The sequence below is a fragment of the Hydra viridissima genome, unplaced genomic scaffold, assembly GCF_058129835.1.
Source record: "Hydra viridissima isolate aposymbiotic clone 2 unplaced genomic scaffold, HvirCarnegie_v1 scaffold_16, whole genome shotgun sequence".
In the NCBI taxonomy this organism is placed as follows: domain Eukaryota; kingdom Metazoa; phylum Cnidaria; class Hydrozoa; order Anthoathecata; family Hydridae; genus Hydra; species Hydra viridissima.
The window spans coordinates 2987501-2993923 of record NW_028324315.1 but is presented as its reverse complement, the minus strand read 5'-3'; the positions used below and the strand labels follow the sequence as shown (position 1 = coordinate 2993923).

The 6423-nt window shown below is 29.4% G+C and overlaps 2 non-coding genes across 2 annotated transcripts; one reads left to right on the top strand and one right to left on the bottom strand.

The window, feature by feature from the left end:
• Nucleotides 1-231: 231 nt before the first annotated feature.
• On the top strand, nt 232-303 carry Trnad-guc (transfer RNA aspartic acid (anticodon GUC)). The gene has a single exon. It is a non-coding gene; the product is annotated as a tRNA-Asp (tRNA).
• Nucleotides 304-3409: 3106 nt separating this feature from the next.
• Nucleotides 3410-3498, bottom strand: Trnay-gua (transfer RNA tyrosine (anticodon GUA)). Its single transcript is given in 2 exon segments — nt 3410-3445; nt 3462-3498. It is a non-coding gene; the product is annotated as a tRNA-Tyr (tRNA).
• Between the last annotated feature and the right edge of the window lie 2925 nt (nt 3499-6423).

Here is a 6423-nt window from a genome sequence, read left to right as displayed (position 1 = left end):
TATTGATCAGGCCTAGAAACAGTTCTGGAAGTTGCATAGTATAATGTTCTGTTAAAAAAAGAAAGTAGCGATTAGACGAACTGTTTTGTTTCATGATGCAAAAGTGTTTAAAAAGCGTTCATAGTCACCCCGTTTGACGGACCTAACAAAACCATTTGAGAATATTTTTTAACAGGTAAACTTATTTCATTTTAACTAAATAATCTATATATAATTCACTGTTATATATATTCCTCGGTAGTATAGTGGTAAGTATCCCCGCCTGTCACGCGGGAGACCGGGGTTCGATTCCCCGCCGGGGAGGATATTTATTATTCTTAACTTTTGAAACATTTTTAAATTAAAAAAGAAAATCTATAGGTTTGTTAAGATTTGTTAAATGGTTGAGTACAAAATGCATCTTACAGAGTTTTTGAAATTAGAAAGAGGGTTTTATAAAAATTTTGATTATAATTAACGAATTTGTTTATATTACTGATGTCAAACTGCATTTGTAATTTTCATTTTATCACAGATATAAAGTTTATTTTATTAAACGCGATTTGTTCACAATAGTTATAAATAAATATCTGATCAGCTTAGGATCTACTCCGGTTTTTCCCAACGCGGGGTCCAAGTTGGGAAACATCGGTCTATGAGGATATTAGGCAATTCAGAAATGGACTTTTTTCAGAGAACAATTCAACTTTTGAATATTAAAAGCTGGTTCGATGTCATAGGGAGAAAAGAAATTTTAGAAAAGCTTAGATTGGGAAAGGATTTACAAGAAGATGGTGAATCAGAAAGGCAAGCGATGCTAAATGTTTTTAAAGAGAAAATCCACTGATTTTAAAATATAACTTGACAGTGTTACGGCAAATTTTTTGAAGCCATTTTTGGCCTTCCAAAATGGCGGCGGAATTCACAAACGGTTAAATGAAAATTTAGAATCTGATGATAATCAAGTTTTATGTCATAAGCTCAAATATTGATAAATATATTAGTGGTACCCATAAGTAATCAATTATTTATAGTGTGGAATAGTTAACTATTCACGCACTGAGCTAGGCTGAAACAATTGTTTCAGCCTAGCTCAGTGCGTGAATGCATACAGACGTGTTTTATTGCACAATTTAATTGTGACCTTGAATTTAGTGACTAAAGTGAATTTAAACATTTTTATTACTCTGGTGTAAAATGGCGGACGATCAACCAACTGAAGAACATTTACGTAAATGCATGCTGTTTCATTTTCTATCAGGTGTTCAGTGAAACAGTCGCAACAAATTGAAGGTCAATAAGTGTCAGCGTTGGTTTAGAAAATTTTCCATTGGTGATTTTGACTTGTCTGATGGCGATCGAAGTGGGCGGCTAGTAAGTTTTGATAATGACGATTTAAAAACATCGCCGGAAACGAATCCCAAACTGAGTATCCAGGAAATAGCAAACACTCTTTAAACTACTTGGTCAACATTTCAAAGACATCTTCAAGAAACCAGAAAGGTATACAGGAAGGGTATATGGGCCCCACATCTATTGACTGAGATGAATAAAGATCAACGGGGTACAATTTACACATCTCTTTTGTGCAGACAAAAAAGTGAGCCGCTTTTACGAAGGATTTTGATGAAAAACGAAAAAAAGTTGACGAGAAATGGATCTTTTTGTTAAACATAAGATTTTTTTTCATAAAAATAACGGAATATTACATACTGAAATAAATTTCAAAAAAAATTTTTTTTTTTTTGTTTAGCAAAACATATTCTTACAATAGCTTGTTTTATATTAACTTTCTGTTTTTCGTTTTTTAGAATAAATATAATAAAATGAAATGCAAATTCTCAGTAAAACTTAGGACAAATTTTAGTTTCAGTTTGTTTAACAGTAGTGAAGAAAAAGTATTTGTTTGCTTGTGGAGAAATCTCAAATTTCAAATAATTAGCATTTGTTGTATAATTTATGTACCTTTTAGTTCTTAACTACCCAATAATGTGTGCTAGAAGGTAAATAACACAGCTGCATGGTAGGCAGCTGAGTTTCTTTTTTAAGGTAAAATATTTTTTATGAATTAGTATTAATTTCAGATAGTTACTACAAAGTTATAAATACTGCATGAACTGTGTTGTAACGAACGGTTAAATGAATATTTAATAATAATAACGCTTAAAAAAGCATATGTAAGAATATGTTTTGTTGAATAAAAAAAATATTTATATTTGAAATTTATAATTATTTGTAATTTGTAAATATCTAATATAATAAAATATGAAATTTGTAAATATGTAAAATTCCGTTATTTTTATGAAAAAATCTTATGTTAAAAAAATTTAAAATGAAAAAAATATATGTAAACATCTCCTAAGAACAAAACACAGAATTAAAGTAAAAAAGGTTTTTATAATAATGCCAGAACTATAAACATACGGTTTAAATTTAACAATATTTTTATATTTGAAATATCTTCTTTGTTTAGAACAAAAAATAAAGTTTCTCAAAATTGTAAGTAGGCATTGCCGCTTATCATGCAATTATATTATTAACTTTCTAGCACACTGCATTGGGTAACTAAGAACTAAAAGGTATATTAATTAAACATAAATATTATTCGTAAATTGCACTTAAAAATTATATCGAATATTTTGAACTTTAATATTAAAATAAATAATTTCTTTAATTATCTAATTTTTTAAAAATCATTATTTAAACTTTTTATAATTTTTCTTTCAAAACTCTATTAAATTATTTTCTTTCATATTTCTGTAAAGCCTTGTAAAATGTACATCGGTCACCGCTAAGAGCTCTGATCGCCGCCATCTTGGGTGGCCTATTCCCGGCTTCAGCTTTTTTTGAAAGAAAAAAGAAAAAAAAAAATAGAATACGCTACGCAGTTGTATTTTGAGATCAGTGAGAAAATCATTGACAACGGAAAAATTGTAAAAATGGTCTATCATGAAACGTTTCATCAAGGACGTATAAAAGATGGACGCGCAACGTTATTATTTTTTTTATGAACTATGCTTGTTGCTCATAGTTTTTCTAAACAACAAAAATCTATTGTTTTAAACAATAGAAGTTAAATTTTATTAAAGTCTGTCGGATTCGTCGAAAATATTTGGTCTCGCCTAACCAGTCACATCAACCCCCTTTTAGTTATTAAAGGTAACAGCAATTTGCTATTTTGGTGCATCAGTCTTATTTAGCGTTGCCGCTTGTTATAATGAGATTAATTTGGTACTGGCTGTTATAATGAGATAAGTTTTTAAGTAAATATTGCTTTTGAGAATTTATTTCATAAAATTAATTTTTTTTTAAAAGAAAATTCCTTCGAAAAGAAAAACATGATATTTAAAATTAACTCTAAAGATTTGTCAAAAAACTTAGAAAAAAAGAAAATGTTTTCGAAAAGTCTTTTTATAACCGAAAAGAAGTGTCCTCCGAGCCGGATTTGAACCAGCGACCTAGAGATAACTATATATCACATTCTACAGTCTCCCGCTCTGCCAACTGAGCTATCGAAGGATACATGCTACAAGAAAAATTTTAGATTATATTTAACTATTTTTGTTTGATTTAACATAGAAAACGGCTCACTAAACAACAAATTGGTTTTAAAAACTCTTTTTCCTGTTTCAGATTTTTCTACGGGTGAAATTGGAAAAAAAGCAAGGTTTTTTAATGAGCAGAAAAAAACAAATATGTCTGACATGTGGAAAAGTTTTTTCTTCAGGAAATGTTAATTAATATTATTGCAGTTGGCGCATCAAAAGTAAGCTTATATAATTTTTATATAGTTTTCAAAAACTGAATTAATATTCATCTGGCTTTGAGGTCAGATAGTAGAGTGCGTTGAACCATGTAGATGCATATTCATCGCTGCCATTCAAAGCCAACCGAACTAAAAATACGCTCACCAAGAATGTGTATTTCCGTTTTCAAGCGCAATAAAATGTTGAAATTTTTTTTCGGGGAATGGGGAGGAGTGAGGGAGGGGTGAGGGAGTGGGGAGGGAGTGGGGAGGAAGATTTATTAGAAGTGTCAATGGAAGGGGAGTAAGAGTGAAACAACTTCATTCTTCAAAAAAAAATATCTCTGCAAATAAATTTTGTTTAAAAAAAAAACTAAAAGAATCAACTTTTTTATTTGAAGACTAGAAAGATTTTCAATGTTTAAGGTAGCAGAACTCCACAAAAATCAAAAAAATTCACAAAATTTTTTAAGTTTGATTTCGATGCAGAATTTAACAGAGATTGGAAATATGAAAACTCTTACTTGTAATTTAATTTAGTTTTTTAAGTAATTATGTTTTAGTGCACCTCAGTTTTCAGACTTCCTTAGTTACCGCCATAGCAACGGGTTTGTTGTTAGGTTTTTAAATTTTTAATCAGTAGTTTGGATGAAATTTAAGTCTTAAAAACATCTTGTTTGAAACATCATACTCTGCTGGTGGTTTTTAGAATGATAACAATTTTATTAATTTTTTTATTACGAAATCTGTAAAAGCATTTTTCTTGAGTTTCATTTTTTTTATACTTTGCAACACATTAAACACGTTTTCTCAACTTCTAATGAAGATTTTGATTTGAAATTTTTAGGAAATGTTCCTTGATGTGTTGTCTGGGGTTTGTACCTCAACAAAGATCTAATTTTTATATTAAGTACAATTTTTTATTTTTTTAGGTACTTAATTTTACTAACTAAAAAAAAAAAATCTTTTATTTTATTATCTTTTGAAATATTTTCCCGTTTCACACAAAAGTGGTTGAAACCCTAGTTAATAGTTCTCCTAGCATACCTTGAAAATTTGGAGTCAGTAGCATTTACCAAACTTTTATAATCTTGTTTAAAAATTTTTCAAAATGGCTGCTTAAATGTCTAACTACTCCCTGGTTCCTTTTTTTTTCAAAACTTCAAAATAATGATAAAAGTATTTAATTGATACAAAATAGAATGTAATTGCAATTGATGCTCCATTACAAAAATTTAAGCAACTTTATTTTAAGGGGATCTGCTACCTTAAAAAAAGTTTTTTAAAACATTTTTTTTGCCTAAAAATGTTTCATTATCAGGCATAACACCCTGCCTTGCCCTCTCGGAAAGAATTCCAATGAAAAAAAATAATAAAAACATTAAATTTTACTACAAATCATTCAGCATTTTTTAAAGGTGTTCCTCAGCATCTTTAGAATTTTTATCACCTTCGGTATCTTCAGCGTTTTCATCATTATCCTGATCCGAACGCCGATGAATCTCTGTTCCATAAGCTAAAAACCGTTAGTAAACTTTGATTCTCGATGTTTTGGTCGTCAAACAGGAAATTGCAGTCTGTAATTTTACGTAAAAAAATTTTCTTTGTTTTCCTTAGTTCGCTTTATTTTAAAATTCTTTTTCGAGTCCAATTAAATACTTTGAAAAAAGTTTTTCTATATTTAAAAACTAAAAAACTGTTATAAGAAAAATAAGAAACTTAAGTTCTATAAAAAAAAGCAAATTTTGAAAGTCTCCCGGATGTAATCTTTTTAAAGTTATGTTCTCTTTGTGTCATTTAGTAAGATGATTGATCGAAATACAAACGTACAAACGACAGAAATTAAATTAAGTGCAAATTGCAAAAAAAGTTATAAATATTGGAATATTTACCTTTTACCTGATCAAATGATAAGTCAAACCAATCAAAGCTCTGTTCTGTAGGTGACAATTTTCCTTGACCATTTTTTGTTTCAATAAAATTTAATGATTTATGATAATGAAGAACTTTTTTAATTCGGTTGTTCTGTAAATTCTGTTATTCTGTTATTCTTATTTTTGTATATCCCATTTTACAGTTGCAATAAAATTGTTTACTGTGGTGTTTGTCGCTGCTTTTTCTTCTTGCTAAAAGTAAAAACTAGCTCCTTTCTGATTGGTGGAGTTAGAAAAGTGTATATAAGAAAATCAAACGCAAATCCAATATAATAAAGTAAAATTAAAATAGTTCTGTCTATTTTGTCTTCTTGTTCTTTGATGACTAACCAGCTGCTTATCAAACTTGGGAATAGAAACAAGAAGACGAAGTTGACAACAATAAGACAAGGCACGAGAAAACTAAACGCGGACTTTGAATTCTTTAGTATAGACACTGTACTTACTTGATTTGCTGAATGACAAACGCTCTGCTGAATTGGAGCCGTTCTCCTTCTGACTTGATGATGACGATACATATGATAGCCAATATATCCCATTGTGATAATTATGAGAACTAGTAAAAATAAACCAGTTGCCGGATAGATATACACGTAGAATATTTTTTGTATGATGTTATACAAGTTTGGATAAAATGCAACAACTAAAAATACCGTAACGTGAACTACAATAACTAAGCACAATGCGATTTTCAGGCGTCTATACGTCCATACTTGATTGTATCGCAGATTTAAGTATATTTCGCAAAAACGATTTGCCACGAAA